The sequence below is a fragment of the Fukomys damarensis genome, unplaced genomic scaffold (assembly GCF_012274545.1).
Source record: "Fukomys damarensis isolate Sample0158 unplaced genomic scaffold, DMR_v1.0_HiC HiC_scaffold_27, whole genome shotgun sequence".
Lineage (NCBI taxonomy): Eukaryota > Metazoa > Chordata > Mammalia > Rodentia > Bathyergidae > Fukomys > Fukomys damarensis.
In genome coordinates, this window is record NW_022900939.1 from 35,606,285 (window position 1) to 35,625,461 (window position 19,177).

Below are 19,177 nucleotides of genomic sequence, written 5' to 3' on the forward strand. Positions count from 1 at the left end.
TGTTAGACAATGAATATTTTATGTGACTTTATTGAAATGGGCTGAAGTAATGGGTCAATTTTTACTTTTTTTTTTTTTTTTTTGAGACAGAGTCTCACTTTGTAGTTCAGGCTGACCTTAAACTATGTGGTCCAGTCTGGCCTTGAACTTGTGGCAATCCTCCTGCCTCAGCCTCCCCAGTGCTGGGATTACAGGTGTGCACTGTGATGCCTGACATATTTTCACTCTTATGTAATACTTCAACATTTAAAAAAATAAAAGTTACATTTTAAGTAATAGTTACAATTTTGATATAGTTCTTTGAAATTTTCCTTAGGAGGGCTGGGATGTAGCTCAGTGGTAGAACACCTGCCTGTGGAATGTGAGAGGCCCCGGGTTCAATCTCTAGCACTACCCCAAAATTTTTTCCCTTAGGAAAATTAAGGAAAGGAATTCTTTCTTTCCATTCCCCTCTTCATCTAACTTTCCCCTTTGAGAAGTACTAGTGGTGCTTAAAAACTTGTGGAAGCACTTTAGGGAGGGAATTCTTTTATGTATGCAAGATTATACTTTGGCGCTGTTTATACATTGTAAAGAAGGCACTGTTTGTGCAGTAGTTTTATCCCAGGGGACCAGTGCGTTCTCTCCAATCAGTATGATCCTCCCGGGACTGAGTCTGTAGTGACCCCGTTGCCACTGGTAAGGTTTGAGTGTGCATGGTAACTGGGCTAAGCAAATTCTTCTGTGTCTCACAGCAGGTGCAGAAGCAAGGTGCGGGCCACCTCTGGGAGGGTGCAGGAGGCCCTGCCGCCTTGGCTGTGGGCCCAGGGCTGGGCTGGCCCTGGCCGGGAGGCTCCCAGTGAGCGGGCGCTGGCTGCGGTCCAGGTTAGAAAGGAGCCACCTCGGGTTCCAGGGTGGCCTTGGCCTGCCTGCCTGCACTGTGCGGGGACAGCAGGTACAGCCGGGCTGGCTCCCGTGGAGGGTCGGGGAGCAGACTGCCAGGTAGGCCAGGTGGTGAGCTGCCCTGAAAGAATCTCCCCCTTTCCAGGAGGGCTGTGCGTGTGCAGAGCTTTAGCCCAGTTTTGTTTAGTGTTGTTTTGTTGTTGTGAACGACTTCCATACCTAGTTGTTAGTAGTGAGTTTGTCTGAGAGAATATGGCCTACATCAGAAGTTATAGTGCTGCCTTTATTGAGGAATGGAGTTTTAATGAGGAAGGGCTTTTTAATGGAGTCCATTAATCATTCTTAATAACAATTGGTAGCATTTGCAAGATGGTTGGAATGCAGATGCATAAAGCACAGTGATGTTTGTTTTGTTGTTGTGGACCGTGGAGCGTATCTGGCTCTAAGATGTCACTCTAGCTGCCTTTATTACAAAGGTGGAAAGCCCATTCCTTTGTCCTTTGTCTTAGTCCTTGTCCTTCGCAGCCGTCCTCCTCCTTTGTGTCAGCACTTTAAATGCCGCAGTGTACTCTCTTTTTCCTTCAGTTGGTTATAAATACTTGGGGTTTAGTCTTTGCCTTCAGTCAGCCTAGTACTTTGCCCTGCTGTAAAAGATGCTCAGTGTCAGTTCTGTGAAAAATCTTGTCTTTAATTTAAGCTGAGTATATTGTGTTCCTCTCTCAGAAATTATTTTCTTCAAGTAGAAATTCTGGGCCAGACTGGGATATTGAAGGCCAAGGCCGGCGGGTAAGAGCCCGAGGGAGTGGCCTGGCGTCCCTCTGCCCTCCGTGCCTCTCCCAGGGTCTGCGAGGTCACAGTCCTGCTGGCTGGAACAGCTCAGCGGTAGAGCTTCTTAGTTTTTAATCACCCGAAAGGTGAAAGGCATTTTGTTTTTGTTTTGATTATGTTTTCGTATCTTTCGTAAGGGAATGTATCAGCATTTAGTGGTAGAGATGGATAAAATACAATTTTCTGGATAATTCTTCACATAGACATTGTTGGCTGTTTGAAACACAGACTTTACATTTAAAAGAAACAGACAATTAGAAGGCTAAGACCTTGGCGAACATTCTGAAACTTGACAAAACACAATGTGTTTAATGAAATACGGAACACGGACACACTATTATAATTCTGACTTAGTGGACTTTAAAAATAACTATAAATGTTAAAATGGCTTAGAAAGCAGAGAAGTGGTAATACAGTTTTGGCTCATATTTCACATGTGCTGTGTTAGTGTTTGGCTAATAGTGGCATGGTCTATGTGGTGAGCACATCGGAATGTGGTACCGAAGGAGGCTGTAAAATGTTGAAGCCAGGCTGGTGGTGAGCACCTGAGTCTCGCTGCTCCATAGGCTGAGGCAGGAGGGTTGCTGGAACCCAGGAACTGGAGGGTAGCCAGGGGAATGTAGGAGACCTCCTTTTCAAAATACAGAAATACCCTCTGCCCCAAAAATCCCCCCAAACGAAAACAAAACCCAAAATACTATAAAACACACAATCAAGTTTGAAAATAATTTTCTCTGACATGAATTCTATTTTTGCTAGTGTTTTTCTGTGTTTTGCTTACAAGTTACTTACAATGGTCAAAGTCTGAATGAGGCACTTTACAAATATTGTACAATACAATACATTTTCTTCTGTATTTTGTGGTTGGTTGAGACTATTCCAGTAAACAGTTTTATTTGATTGTTTTATATTTAATTTATGTATTTTTTATTGCCTTAATATAGAGGATAGTTGTAAAAGAATTAAATTTTAGTTTTTATTTTCTTTCTTTCTTTTTTTTTTTTTGGTTTTTTTGAGACAGGGTCTCACTGTGTAATTGAGACTGACCTAGAACTCATTATGTAGCCCAGGCTGGTCTCGAACTCACAGTGATCCTCCTGTCTCAGCCTCCCCGAGTGCTGGGATTACAGGCGTGCACCACCACACCCAGCTAGGTTTTATTTTCTTGAGAGAAATGTTTTCAAAGTGAACTAGAATATAAGCTGATCATTCCCCTAATTATTCTGCCATTTGACTTTGTTCATTTGTTTTTGGTACTGCAGATGGAACTCGGGACCTTGCGCTTGACCTTGCGCTTGTGAGGCAGGTGGGTGAACCACTGAGCTAAATCCCCAGCCCTGCCGTTTGACTTTGATTGTTAATTAAGTTCTTACTAAAAAATGCTTTAGAGATCAGGCGTGGTGGCACATGCTTATAATCCCAGCATTTGGGAGGCTGAGACAAGAGGATCACTGTGATTTCAACTGGGCTACAAGTGAGTTGAAGGCCAGCTGGAATTACATGGCCAGACCCTGTCTCACCCCTCCAACCATGAGCTCAACCGCCCCCCAAAAGCTTTAAAAATATTTTCATTATTAAAAGCAGTATAAGTGTTTTAATTGATGCAGTTGCCTTTCATTTTTGATACTGTAATATGTTAGTTTTACTGCAGGAACTCTTATGTTGTGTTCACTAACATTTTTAGGTAAACATCACTGTTTTGTTTTGTTTTTGGTACCAGGGATCCGACTTGGCACCTTTTGCTTGCGAGGTAGGCGGTGGAACCACTGAGCCAAATCCTGGGCCCTACATCACTGTTCAAATAGGACACTTTTTTTCTTTCTTTCTTTATTTTGGTACCAGGGATTGAGCTCGGGTCCTTGAGCTTGCAAGGCAGGCCACCGAACCACTGAGCTAAATCCCCGGCCCTAGGATACTTTAAATATATGATGTAAAAAGTCTCCTTAAGTATACTATGAGTTTTTTGGTCTTTGCAGAGAGTAAGATATATCCTAGATTTGAGATTTTTGTCCATGTGAACTAACAGAGATGCATGTCTGCCTCCTCAGAATCCTTCACCTTGGCCTGGGAGACTGTTCCAAGCTTTGCGCAGCCTTCGGGGCTGCTGAGGACATTCGCTGCGGTGAACAGATATTAAGTTTCCTGTATGCGGCAGGTTGGGCTGTAGTAGCTGCTGGCCCCTTCTGCATAAGCAGAACGTGGTTCTCTTCCTAAAATCAAGGGAGAGATTAAAATGTCACAACAGAGCACAGAATAAAGCAGAGGGAAACTAGCACTACCTAAAACATAGAGGGGGGCGGAGGAGGGAGTACCTAGCTAATCCTGAGAAGAGGTGCAGTAGAAAACTTTGGAGAGGAGTTGTGTGCTCAGGGAGATTCTCTGAGGCATGGGTGGGACACAGGACACGAGGTGGCGCACAGGGTGCACTTGGGGGACCTGACCGTGAGTACAGTGGGGGAACCCCCGAGGGCCCCGTCAGAGCGGACAGGTGGATCTCTGCAGTGATAACACGGCTGAGCAGGCTTTCCTCTCTCGTCACATGGAGAAACCGTTCTGTTCAGGATAAGACAAAGAGATGGAGGGAGTGGGCTGTACCTAAACCGCACATGGGCAGGTGAGGACCTGTGCTGGGATTCCAGGTGAGACATTATTCTCAGTAATCTTACTTCAAGTATTAAAGCGAGCAGAGTCTGGTACAGTGCCGTCAGGGTAATGGGGACGACTTTGGAGTGGGTTTCACACACCTAATAGAATTTTCACGAACACATTTTCCTTTGTGTTTTCAGTGTGAATTTGTGCTGGATGTTTTGTTAGAATTTAGTGATGGGTTGGGCTGGGGCTTTAGCTCAGTGGTTCTGCAGCCTGTCTCTTAAGCGTAAAGTTCTGAGTTCAATCCTCAGTACCCCCCCAAAAAAATTTAATGATGGGTTGAAATGCAATTATTATGAATTATCTTACTTTGTATCAGTAACATAGCTTTATGTTGTTATGGATTTGCCATAGTTTCTGTCTTTTCTTACCATTATATTCAAGATGTTAGTCTCTCTCCTTCCCTCTGTCCCCCCACCCCTCTCCCTGTCTTTTGATAGCAGGGATTGAACTCAGGACCTTGCGGTTGTGAGGCAGGCAGCGGTATCACTGAGCTAAATCCACGGCCCAAGATGATGGCATCTGAATGCTGCTGCTTCCACAGAAATTTTTAAAATCCTTTATGACTGATTAAAAATAGAAATAGAAAGAAAAAGATATATACTTTAGTGATTTAATGTAGTGATTAGTACAAATCTTGCCCAGTGTCCTGTTCGCCTGATACTGGTTTAGTTTACCCTATTGCATGACTTACATTTTCTTAACCAGCCTGTTGCTCTGGTTGTTGCCCTTTTCGTCCTTGCTCAAGTTTCCTTTCTTCTTCTGTCCTTGTTTCCCTGCCTCATATCTATTATTTTTGTGCTCACTGTCTCCTAAACTGAACACAGGTTCTTTCTGTTTGACCAGGGGTGCTGGCTGTTTTCATGGCCCTCTCTGAAATTTACTTGTTGCAAATTTAGCTTTTCACAGGAGAACAAATAGTCCCCAGATCGCTTGCTGATCACCCTCTTTCCTCAAAGTGTTTCTGCTCTTCTCCGAAGGCTTTAGTTCTCTCTGTCCTTTGGGAAACAGGCCGCAGGCGTACAGTCCTGTTTTGACTTTGAATGGAGAACGCTGCATGGGTGACATGACCGCGTTCCCTCCCTGGTAACCCGGTCCCTGAAACGAGGGCCTGAAAGTAGACTCTGACGTGAGGCTTGGGACATTCCTCTCATTGTCTCCTGTTGTGTTTCCGTGACAGCTCACAGGATGGGATTATTTAATAGTGAAATACTTTTTAGAGTCGGCAGGTTCCACCTCTGCAGTAGTATCTGATAGCTCATGAGACAAGGCCTTGGACCATGTGTCAGTCTAACGGGTCAATAAAAGGCGCAGTCAGTGAAGGCGAGGCTTCTCTGTTAGTAATACCCGGATCACGCACTGCCTCGAGTGTACAAAAGGGTACGTGGGTGCTCTGGGTCAGTCCTGTAATAACCGTGTGAAGGTTTTTATTTTTACTATTGTTTCCTCACTTGTTTTTCTGGATTATTTTGGCATTGTTTTTTTCTTCTGGTTCTTGCTTCTTTATAGGTGTTGCTTTATTATATTACTGTGCTTTATTCTTTAGGATTTTCCCTTTTCCTGCTCCCTTTTATGCTCCTTCTCTTCTGTGGATTTATTTTACTTTCTTTTCTCCCTGTCCGTTTCTCTCTTCTGTTCTTCCCTGTCTTGCCTCCTTGCCTTCCTCCTGGTCTCTTATTACTTGGTGTATAGGTATATAGCGGGGCCCTTGTAAGTGCATTGGAGAAGAGGAATTAACCAATGCTGTGATTTAAACAGTACCTCAGGGTAATCCCTGTCAAAACTGAGCTTAGAGAATCCAAGCAAAGCTAGCTACAAATATATTAACATGTTCCAGCACTCTCCCAGCTCCCCCAATCTCGAATACACTTCTACCCATTTGCATACCTCTTCTCACCTGTATACTCTGCAAACCCCTCAGCACTGTCCCTTCCCCCAGCTACACAGATAATTCCCACAGAGTCCAGCTTCCTGTCTGTTTTCTCCTGTTGACAATTCTCTCCCCTCCTTCTCTTCTCACTGACATAACCTCCTCCTTTCCCCCTTCCTCTGCCCTTCCCCTTACTTGACACACCCCAAACAGCAAGCAGCAATTTGATATACTCTGTAAGGGGTATTGATAAAATGGTTAAGTTATGAAAACAAGTTTTAATGTTTATGATTCGTGTATGGTTAGATCTGTTGATACTGTTATAACCAGTGGAAATTCTCTCCTTACTACACAGTGACAGAGTCCAAACCAATTCAGTTGAATGTGTGAAGGTGGTAAACAGTATCTCTTGACAAATAAAGCTAAGAACACATCATCGGAAAACAACCTAAATAAAGAGATCTTCATACAACAAAAAAAGGCGCAGTCAGTGAAGGCTTCTCTGTTCTTACCCGGGATTCACCTTCTTACAGTCATTTTATCATTTAGTGTCTTCCAGCATTTTTAGGAGAATTAGAAATTTATTATGTAGTTTGAAACACAGTTATATTACTTGTATTTGTGACCCCTTTAAAATGGTGAAGGCAAAAATACAGGCTTTGTTTTAGGGAGAAGGCAGATACTTCTTGTTTATCAGTTTTACAAGAGGATTATGGTGGGAGGATCTTTTGGATGAAGGGCATGAGAGATCTGGAACTGGAGAAACTTCACTTGAAGGTTTACACTTTGGGAAGGAAGTCTGAAATAACCAGGGTTGGCCACAGAGAATGGAGGTGAAGTTGAAAGCCAGAATTAGGAGTGTAGTAGCATCATGTAGGAGAAGCCAAGCAAAGCATTATGAGCGCCAGTGAAGAGCAGAGCAGCATGAAAAGAAAGTTTGTTTAGAGGCAAAGAAAGAGGGCACAGTGAAAGGAATAAAGCACCCACCTGTTGGTGACTGAGGGATGGCTGTAGTTTGAATTTGTTACGAACTGGACGATAGTTCGCTTTTTTCTACCTTAAAAATTTTTTAAAAAAACTTTTATGAGTCAGGGATTTGTTGTTTTCTTTCTTTCTTTTTCTTTTTTGGTACCGGGGTTCGCCAGGGATCGAACTTGGCTCATTGAGCTTGTAAAGCAGGAGGCAGAACCACTGAGCTAAATCCCCGGCCCTTGGGATTTGTTGTTTTCCCTGAGCTGTTCCAGAGCTTGTGGTGCTCCTGCCTCCGGTTCATAAATAGCTGGGATTATAGGCATGAGCCATCACACTCAGCTCGGTCCCTTTTGGATTGGTAGAGGAAGGACCAGTGTGATGATGTAAGGAGTCTCTTTGGAAATGATTATGTTTTTGTGTTCAGTTATATACTTTTATTTGTCCTTAAGATACGGGTTTATCGTATGTGCGGTGTTTTTGTTGAGCATGTGTAAGTTTTCACTAACTCATCTAGTTCTTTATTTTTTTGGATACTTTATTGATTGCCAACATGACAGCCTCTTACAACTTAGGAAGAAGGAGAAAGGAATGTAAATAAATATAGTCTGTTTTGTTTCTTATAAATAGAGGAGCGAGTTCTGTATAATATGGAAGATGTATTTGTTCATAGGAGATTTTTTTCCAAGTTGATTTTTTGAAGCAGAGTAGCAAGCTTTCTCATATTAAAGAACAACAACTAGCAAATAAGCCGTTAAGTAAGCGAAGCTGAAAAGTGTCCTGAACTGCATTTTTAAGAAAAGTAATGTAGTAAGTAATATACGTGCTGCTGAAGCAAGCACAGTAGTGTAGTAATTAAGATCACTCACTATTCTTTTGTCAGACCTACACATTTTTAAAAAATTGACGTAGATTTTCACTTATTTATGGGGTAATAGTATGATAATTCAATAATGTGTATAATTTGTAATGATCAATTAGAGTAATTAGTATTTTTCTCTTCTCAATATAATTGGGAATTTTTAATTTCTTTTGTTATTTTGAAATGTATAATTGTTAGATGGAGTTACCCTACTGTTTGTAGAACATGAGAGTGACATCTTCCTATTTAACTCTATTTAGATGCCCAGTCTCTCACTATTCTGGACCCCCTACCCCACATAACCTATAGTAACTTCTTTTCTGCTTTCAATTTCTGTGTAACCAACTAGTATTTAGCTTCCACAAATGAATGAGAACATGCAGTATTTGTCTTTTTGTCATGAGCTTATTTCACCTCTCTCCATTGTTTTTATTGCCTCCTTTGTTTAAATCAAGGACATATTCCTATTTGTATAGCTCTTGTTCTCTTTCATCGATCTATTCATGCGTTATTATGACAGCATCCTCTAGCTGTACACGTGTTGGAATAAGCAGTAGGATTTCCTTTTTATGGGTGAATAATATTCTATTCTGTGAATATACTGCTCTTAGAATCTACTCATCTATTGAGGGACATCTGAGTTGATGCTGTAGCTTGACTGTTGTGAATAGTGCTGAAGTAAATGTAGGAATGCAGATATTTCTTCGATGTAAGAGTTTCACTTCCTTTTCATATGTATGCATCAGTGGGATAACTGGATCATGTGGGTAGTTCTGTTTTGAGTTTCTTGAGGACTTTCCATGATGGATGTGCTAATTTACATTCTTACCAACAATATGCAAGAGTTTCCTCTTTGTATGCTTGCCCACATTTCTTATTTTTTGTCTTTTTGATTGTACTAATGGTAACTGGGCTAAGTAAAACTAGAAGAAAACACAGGAAGACATAAGAGAAATACTATAAATACTAGGCAAATAAAATTACATCAAACCAAGAAGCATCTGCACAACAAAGGAAACAGCAGAATGAAGAGACAGGCTACAGAGTGGGAGAAAATATTTGTAAACTATTAGTGGATTAGTATTCAGAGTATATAAGGAACTCAGCAGTAAAAATTCACCCACCCACCCATCCAAAACCCGCAAATAATGTCATTTAAAAATGCACAAAAGACTCAGACAGTTCTCAGAGGAAGCATACAAATGGCTGACAGCATATGAAAAAGTGCTGAGCATCACTATATTGTCAGGGAAGTGCAAATCCAAACCAGAGGAGATTCATGCGTTTTCCCCTTTGTGGGGTGTGTGTGTTTGTACTGGGAATTGAACTCAGGACCTTGCACTTGCAAGGCAGGCTGCGGAACCACTGTGATCAATATCTTTTGAATCCTGTTTAACAAGTTCTCAATTCCCAAGTCATGAAGACAGTTTTCTTTTTGAATTTATAGAAGTTTTATTGTCTTTTCCATGTAGATTTCTAAGCTGTATATAATTTTGTGTATTATGGCAGGAGGGCACACATTTCCTTCCCTTCCCTAATGGATATCCAGTTTTCCTAGTAGCATTTCTTCAAAAGCTCACCTTTCTCCATTGTTTTGATTAAATCAAGCACATGCTCATACAGGTGTGTTCTTGCTCTGTTTCATCCATCTACTAATGCTGTGTTACACACTGCCATGCTCTTGTAGCTTTATAGTGCGTCTTCCTGTTGAGACATTCTTTAAGGGTGTTTTGGCTATACTTGGCCCTTGCATTCTTTTTTTTGGTACCGGAGATCGAACTTGGGACCTTACGCTTGCAAGAAGGCGGTGGAACCACTGAGCTAAATCCCCGGCCCAGCCCTTGCATTCTTATATATGTTTTAGAGAATCAGCTTGTTAAATTCAAAAAAAGAAAATCTGTTAGAATTTCACAATTAATTTGAATGTAGAAATTATTTTGGAGAGAATGGATTTGTATAGTTTAAGTCTTATCATCTAGGGTCACGGTACATTGCTTAACTTATTTTAAGTCTGTTATTTTTTCATAGTACTATCTTTTAGTTTTCTTTTCTCTTTTCTTTTCTTTTCTTTTCTTTTCTTTTCTTTTCTTTTCTTTTCTTTTCTTTTCTTTTCTTTTTTTTTTTTTTCTTTTCTTTTTTTTTTTGGTACCGGGGATCGAACTTGGGACCTTGTGCTTGCGAGGCAGGCGGTGGAACCACCAAGCTAAATTCTTGTCCTCTCTATATTATTTTCATATTTTTTTGTACTAACTTTGTTTTGTTTTGTTTTTTGAGACAGGGTCTTGCTATGTGGTTCAAGCTGGCCTTGAGCTTATTATATAACCCAGGGAGGCCTCGAATTTGTAGGCTCTGCCTCATGAACCCTGGGATTACAGGTTTGTGCCACCATGCCTGGCTTTTTGTTTTAACTTTTACTTAACTTTAATTTCATTATTTCAGAGCAGTTGTATGAATAGTTCTGTACGAGGCCGGGGATTTAGCTCAGTGGTGCTGTTGCCTGCCTTGCACGCGCAAGGTCCCTAGTTTGATCCCTGGTACCAAAAAAATACACAAACAAGCAAACAACTGTACAAAGAATTGCTGCCCAAATTCCTCAAATGACTGCCTTACCGTGTTTTCTTTATCCTTCTCTGTCTTTATATATACATGAGATGATCAAAATGTATGATTTTCTTGTTTAAATCTAGATGTCCCCTCAAAGCCCCATGTGCTCCTAAGTGGGGATTTTATACTTCAGAAACTTACTAAACTCACTTATACATTAACTGTATGTTTAAAAATATTTTTCTTTCTGTGTAACCCTCTCTGCACATAGGATGTTTCCTTGTTTTTTCAGTTCTTATATCTTTTTGTTTCTTATACCTTTCTACATTGACTAAGACTTCAGGTAAAACACTGAGTAGAAGTGGTAGAAGGAAATATCCTCACCTTGTTTCTGCTCTTAAAGGAGGGGGCTCTTTCTATATTTTCCTGATAATATGAGCTTTCTTTTGTTGTGTCTTTTTTTTTGGTACCGTGGATCAAACTCAGGACCTTGCACTTGCAAAGCAGGTGATGAAACCACTGAGCTAAATCTCCAGCCCAGTATGAGCTTTCTTTTCCCTTAGACACCCGCATCAAATTAATGAATTCATTTTCTTTCTTGAGCGTCTTTTCTTTTCATCACAGTTGTCTGTTAAATTTTATCAGACTTCCTACTGTTATGTGATGAGCGCTAATGATTGTTTTTTAAAAATTACATTAATTGAGGTATGCACACAGGCGAATTCCACCTGTTTAGAAATATTAATCTGAGATACAGTTCTGTTTACCTAAAAGGTCATGTCGGTTCCCTTTGTAGTTAATTACACCTCCTTTTGTTAGCTTCTGACAGGCTCTTACCTGATTGCTGTCGTTTGGATTAGTTTAGCCTGTTTTAAAATTTCATAGAAATGGGATCTTAGAATAATGCTCTTCAGATTCATCACACGGTGGCTGTCTGTATTCAGTGCTGTCGATTTCTGAGTAATTTTCCATTGCATGAATGTGTATTCATCTGTTCATCTGTTGCTGGATATTAGAATTGTTTCCAGTTTGGGGCAGTGACCAGTGAAGCCGCTGTAGATACTGACTTTCGCAGTCCTTATGTAGATGCCTGTGTCTCCTGGGTAGATCGTGTGGAGCATCCTTAATCTGGACCCTGACACTGAGTCACCATGAAGACACGGGGAGGATTCCACACCTGACCTTGTGTAATGGGCCACAGTCAAAACGCAGGTTCACTGAAAGAACTGTGTAAAATTAACTTCAGACTATGTGTATGAAGTGTGTACGAAACATAAAATTCATGTTTGTTAGACCTGGGTGCCATCCAGAAGATACCATTTTATATATATGTACATCTTCCAAAAAAACTGTTCACACACATTTATTTATTTATTGGCAATACTGGGGTCTGAAGAAATATCAGACACTTTTGAGTTTGAAGCATTTTACATACAGGGTACTCAGCCTGTATCTGGGGGTAGAGTTTCCATGGGTATAGTAAGCAGTATATGAGAGTTCTGTTCTGAATCTTTGTCAGCATTTATTGTTGTCAGTTTAAACTTTATCCATCTGGTGGGCCCTGCACTACTCTGATAGTAATCCTGAGTAATGTTAGAATAAACCAAAATTGGTAATCATATATTCTACATTTATTTTTTAGCGAATTTAATTGTGATTAGATTTGGCTTTGTTTCAAATTTTTACCTTTATGTTGATGAATCTTATTGTTAAGGTTACTCTGTCTTCCAAATGAGTTGTGGAATATTTTGCATGAGAGTTATACATGTGTCATTTGGTAGATGTTACTGGTGATGGCAGATAGTCCTGGTGTTTCTATTATATCTGCAGTATCTAAATGCAGATTTGATTTCTTTTTTTTTTTTTTTTGAGACAGGGTCTCACTGTGTAGTTGAGACTGACCTGGAACTCACTATGTAGCCCAGGCTGGTCTCGAACTCACAGCGATCCTGCCTCAGCCTCCCGAGTGTGCACCACCAAGCCCTGCTCAGATTTGATTTCTTTGAGTTCATAGACTACTATTCTTTTCCCTTTCTTCCTTTGCTCATTTTGGCAAGTTATTATTTTACTTGGAAGTTGTTTGGTTTATCTAAAATTTCAAAACAAGTTTACTGTTATCAAGTGTTAAAATTTTTGATGTCTGTAGGATCTGTGATGATACCTTATTTTCATTTCTGACATTTTTTGTTGTTGTTGTTTCATGCAGTACTTCTTTGTTTCAATCTTACCAGAATCAATTGTGGTTTTTGTTATTGTTGATTTTCTTCATATCGGGGATTGAACTCAGAACCTTGCACTTTCAGGGCAGGTATGGCACCACTGAGTTAAATCCCCGGCTCTAGAATCAGTTCTTTTTAATATCCTATGGAGAATCCAGGGTACTCTTGTCTAATTTTAGGTAAATCAGAGTCAAGCTTGCTAATGAATCTGCAAGAGAGGCAAAGTTCTCCAAGGTATTTTCTTATGTGTTGCAAGTTTGATTAAAGAAATCTGGATTTTTGTTGTTGTTGTTGTACCGGGGATCGAACTTGGGATCTTGTGGTTGCAAGGCAGGTGGCAGAACCACTGAGCTAAATCGCCGGCCCTGGATTGGATTTTGATAAAACTGGGTTTATTCCTGTTGTAATGCACTCTGACGCAAAGTAGCACAGTTTTAGTATTCTGCTCTTAGCCTGGTTTTCCCTGTTAGCCTTGTAGGGCAGCTTTGCAGAATGTGGAAGTTTTCTTCTAGGGCAGAAGGCTGCAGGATGACAGAGGCTTGTGAGGACAGGGTGAGTGGAGAACTGAGGGGCACTGCACAGAGAGGGATTGTGAGCACAGGGGAGGCAGCCTGCACCCTGTGTGTGGATGGGGAAGCTGGACCCAAAAGAGGCAGGGAGAAGGGCCCTTCCGGTCACACAGGCCAGGGTGCCCTCCTCAGGGACACAGACTGTCGTCTCGTGTTTGCTTTTTATGTCTCTCCTTTTGGTCCATACATAGATCGTCTTCAGAGCTCTGAAGAAAGGATTGGGAAAGCCAGGCTTCTCTGCTGGGGACCACCCCCTGCTCTCATGCAGAGCACTCTGGGGTGTCTGGATAGAGCTCTGTTAATCCCAGGACTGCAGGGTTCTGGTGAAGCCAGAGTTTGAATACTGTTACAAACACTGGGGAAACTTTGAGAAAAAAATTTAAAATTGAAATGATTTAGTGCCACTGGGGATTGAACTAGGACTCAGGACCTTTGCACTGAATGATAGCCTCAGGGTGCCGCCCATGTTAAGACAGTCTTGCTGTGTTGCTGAGGCAGAGCTAGAGCTTGTGGTCCTCCTGCCTCAGCCTCCCAGAATGCTGAGATTACAGGTGTGTGCTCACACGCCCTGCTAAGATTTTTCTTTCTTTCTTTTTTTTAAAGAGTTGAGATCTTGCTGTGCTGTCCAGCTTGGTCATGAACTTTTTGGCTTATAGGAGCTCCAGCCACAGCCTCCCAAGTAGTTGAATACAGACCTGTGTACCACATCCGGCTCCTTTGAGACTTTTTATTCATTTTTATTGAGTTTATGGTACTTTTTAAATGTACAGTACAGTTACATTCATCATTGGGATCTTGTGCCCTTACATGACAGATCTTGGTTCTTATTTTTCCCCCTTCCCCTGCCCATTTCCTTTTCTCATATTCTTTCTTTTCCCTTGTTTCCTTCCCCTACCCTTCCCATTTCCCCTAAACCTTTAGCCCTTTTCTTCCTATTTCACATTGTCAGTTATACAATATGGATCTTATTTACACTTTTAGTTTTTCACACCAGAGAAACTATTTGGTATTTACACGTGTCTTATTTATTTCACTTGAGTGTGGCCTCAATATGTATCCATTTTCCTATGAATGAATCTAATTTATCTTTGAGAGATTTTAAAACTAGATAGATTTGCAGTTTAGAAATTTCTCTTTCTTGGCATTGTGGAAAATTATTGTTTTCCTAGTAGGTTTTTTCTTCTTTAAATTTTTTCTAAGACAGTTCTGAAAAAAATAAAATGAACTTGGTTATTTGCTCTATTGTGTTGCATCAAGATTACTTGAATATTTCTCAGAAAAAAATATAAATATATAAATATATGTACATATATATATATATATATATATAGTGGCATATATACGTATATAGTGGCATAATATTTGTTAGGTAGCTAGGTACTTAATGTTTACTTGCTGCATTCATTTTTTTGGCGGGTACTGGGGATCACACTCGGGTCCTGAGTACACAGTCATTTTACAGAAAAAACCACTGCCAGTTTTAATTTTAAATTTTAAATATGTTAACACAAAGAAAGTGCATGCTAGGGTTGAAGTAGTTGGTGTTTCACTGAGTCCCCACAGCAGTTTTGTGTAGGTGTTCCTCACCTGAGGCCTTGGCTTTTCACCAAGGCTCTTACTGAACAATCAAACTCATGACTGATGTTCTTCAAATGCTGAATTATATCATCTTGTAATTTAGTTAACTCTCCTATTTCTAAGTTTTTTTTCATTTTCCTTTTGTTTTCTCCTCTTCCTTTTTGGCCTGTACCTCTGCCTCCTCCTTCTGCCGCCTCCTTATTCCTTCCTATCTTCCCTTCTCTTTCCTACAACCGTTTCAGGGAATGTTTTGTAGACAAACCTCTCATGTTTTTAAAGGAGAGTTGCCTAGAGGTCAGAATGCTAAGTCAAAAAATCTGAATAATTTTAAGACTTTTTTTTTCTTAAATTCTTTTATTGGTACATTTTAGGCATTCAATAATTTACATTTATCATTGGGATCTTGTACCTTTACATGATGTGTCTTGGTTCTTATTTTCCCCCATCCCCCTGCCCTCCCTTCAACTCCTCCACCCTTGCCTGTTTACAAAGACTTTGTTGCCATTTTTTCCTTTTCTCATATTTTTTCTTTTCCCTTCTTTCCTTTCCCCTCCCCCTCCCACTTCTGTTACCCATTTGGACCTTTTCTTCCTATTTCACATTGTCAGTTATTCATTTTAGTCCTTATTTACACTTTCAGTTTCTCACATCAGAGAAACATTTGGTATTTACACGTGTGTCCTATTTATTTCACTTAAGAGTATGGCCTCAATGTGCATCCATTTAGCTATAAATGTCTCCAGTTGCTTGTTCTTTATGGCTGAGTAGTACTCCATTTTATAAAAAAAACCCACACATCTCTTTTAATCTAGTCTCCAGCTGATGGGCACTTGGGCTGTTTCCAAGTTTTAGCTATTACAAACTGCTGCTGTAAACATGGGTGAGCATATATCACTGTGGCATGATTTTTTCAATTCTTTTGGAAAGATATCCAGCAGAGGGATGGCTGGGTCAAATGGGACCCCTAATCCTAATTCTTTGAGGTATCTCCATACTGACTTCCACAGTGGTTGCAGCAGTCTGCACTCTCACCAACAGTGGAGAAGGCTTCCTTTCTCCCCACAACCCCGCCAACATTTGTTATTGGTTAATTTCTTGACGGCAGCCATTCTTTCTGGGGTAAGGTGGAATCTCAGTGTTGTTTTCATTTGCATCTCTCAAATGACCAGTGATGTTGAACATATTTAATATATTTATTTGCTGCTTTTACTTATTTTTCTGAGTAAAGTCTGCTCATTTTAGATGCCCATTTTTGAATCAGGTCTTTGTACTTGAGGGGGGTCTGATTTTTTTGAATTCTTTATATATTCTAGAGAGTAGTCCTTTGAGGAGTAGCTGGTAAAATTTTTTCGCACATTGTAGGTTGTCTCATAGCTCTGTTGGTGAATTCTCTTGCACTGCAAAAACTTTTTAATACAATGAGATCCCAGTTGTTGATTCTTTGTGCAAGTTCTCATGCTGCTGAGGACTTGTTCATAAAGTCTTCTCCTATGCCAGTGTCTGCAAGAGTTCTAACTAATTTACTTTCCAGTAAGTTTAGTGTTTCTGTTTTGATATTTAGATCTTTAATCCACTTGGATTTTGGTTTAGTGCATGATGAAAGATAGGGGACTAGCTTTAATCTTTGGCAAGTTGAAATTCAGTTTTTCCAGTGCCATTTATTGAAGAGGCTGTCTTTCCTCCAGTGAGGATGGTTGGCTCCTTTGTCAAGGATGAGGTAGCTGAGTATGTCTGGTATTGTTTCTACATCTTGTAACCTATTCCATTGATCCTCTGGTCTATTTCTTTGCGAGTAACATGCTGTTTTTATCACAGTGGCTTTGTCGTATAGTTACTAATTGGGAATTGTGAAACTCGCTGCCATGTCTCTGTTGCCTAGAATTGCTTTTGCTCTTCTAGGTATCTTTTGGTTCCAAATGAATTTTTGGATTGTTTTATCAAGTTCTGAGAAATATACTGTTGGGATTTCAATCGGGATTGCATTGGAAAGCTGTTTTGGAAATATGGTCATTTTCACTATATTGGTTCTTCCTACTCAGGAACAAGGGATGTCTTTCCATTTTCTTATATCCTCTTCAATCTCTTTTTTTAGTCTTAAGGCTTGATATAGGTATATTGCCATATTGTTTTTCATAGCAATGTACCCAGTTTACATTTTCACAGCAGTTCTTAAAAGTATAAGGTATACTCCCCACTTTAATCAGTACCAATTGTTCAGTAATTTTTAAAAAAATCTCAGTAAAAAAATACCTCATTTAAGCATTAAAAGTTATACTGAGCACTTAATCACATTAAATTTTATAGGAACCTACACTGGTGTAGATGTTTCTGGCACTTTCTTGTAGTTATTTGTAAATAAAACATTACGTACAGGTGTAGTTCTGTAGATGCCATGGCATTTAAAATTACTAGACTAATTTTTCTCTTACAGTTGTGCAGTAAGTTTGAAATGGTAATGAATGATACAATAAGAAAAACCTGGAGTCCTGTTGAATTTATTTTTTTAAAATTTGTTTGGTTGTTTTTTTGTTGTTGTTGTTTTGTTTTTTGAGACAGGGTTTCTCTATATAGGTCATGCTGGTCTTGAACTCATGGAGAGCCTCCTGCCTCAGCCTTCGAAGTGCTGGGATTATAGATTGTGCCACCAGGCCTGGTGAATTTATTTTGATTTGTTGCTTAGTTGTGGATTTTTCTAGGTAGGATTTCATGTTTTAAGGAATTGTGAACTTAAAATATGTAATCTTTGTGGTTCTCTTAATGTTTGGATAAAATTGTAATAATTGTCATGCATTATAAGGCTGTGGGACCTGATGAAATATCTGAATACCTAAGATAAAGATCTTAAGCAGCGGAGCATGTAGCTCAGCGGTGGACCACTTGCCTAGAATGCATGTGGTCCTGGGTTTGACTACCAGCACCAAACAACAACAAAACCACTTGAAAGAAGAAGGCCTTTTTGTTGTTGTTGTTCACAGTCTCAGAGGTTTCTGCCTAGTTGTTGTCCCATGGTTTTATGCCAGTGGTGGCATGGTGCTAACAGCAGGAACTCTTGGCAGAAGTGCTGTGGTCACCTCATGGCAGCTGGAAAGCTGAGCGGGAGAGGGACAGGAAGGAGCCGGGGTCCTACATTCCTTTTGGGGCTCACTCTCCTTGACCTGACTTGCACCACCAGGCCCTGCCTCCTGAAGGCTCCACCCCTGCCTAGTACCACCTGTGGCTGGGACCAAGCCTGCAGCACTCAGACCCTTGTGGGACCTTTCAGATCCAAGCAATAGGAGCATAGTCCTGTGGTAAAGAAATTGGGTTAAGTGGTAAAGGTTCTACTATGGCCCTTCCTTTCTGAGTTTATTCCATTCCTGAAAAGATCTTGATCAAAGAGAATTTGATTTTTCATTTGACTTAAGATGAATTAATGATTTAAAATTTGATTTGAGGCCTTGGCTGGCCTCAAACTCACAGCAATCCTCCCACCTCAGCCTTCCTGAGTGCTGGGATTACAGGGCTGCACCACTATTCCAGACTGGATGAATATTTTGTTGCTTTTGAACAACACTAATTCTATTTCTTTTCCTTTCAACAGTGTATTTTGCAGCTCATAATTGAGTCCTTTTAATTTCTGAACAAAATTTGGATGCTAAATCATATGTGTTAAAATTTTCCTGTGGCAGAATGTTTATACCAGTGTGCTCTGATAAGAACAGACTTTTAAAGAAGAGCGGGTTGGTACAGTTCAGGTGACAGCCAGTCTGCCTGCCACGGGTGAGCTTTGTGCTGTCTGTTACATGACCCTTGTTGAGACATTCCACTTCCCATCTCTGCTTTTGTGTTTGAAAAAGAGCACATTTACACGTTACTGATTGTTCATACTGTGAAAGCCCCCAAATTCTGATATTCTGCTGATAATTTGACGCATGGGTCAGTTATAATCACTGTTGTTACTTGGCTCAAAGTTTTTCAGTTTTGGATTAAGATGGATTTGTTCCTGTGCATGACCCAACCAGCACATTTTAAATAACTTTGCTTTGTTATGAATGAGTTACCCTGGGTGATCATATGAGGTGTCTGGTATCTTCTTAACAAAATAAGCTGTTATTTTCAAGAATATAATTGGCCTAGAAATTAGGAAAATTTGGGCCACAGAAATTAAAATTGTTTACTTATGTCATTACCCAAAAAGTAAGAGCAGTGTTTTTTTTTTTTTTTTTTT

General features: G+C 40.1%; 1 protein-coding gene across 1 annotated transcript in view; it reads left to right on the forward strand.

The window, feature by feature from the left end:
- Positions 1–921: 921 nt before the first annotated feature.
- The window catches only part of Myo6 (myosin VI), a 139,270-nt gene continuing 121,014 nt past the window's right edge, over positions 922–19,177 (forward strand). Inside the window, exon 1 of the mRNA XM_010617825.3 lies at positions 922–981. The gene's annotated coding sequence lies outside the window, so the exon portion shown is untranslated. The remainder of the gene's footprint in view (positions 982–19,177) is intronic.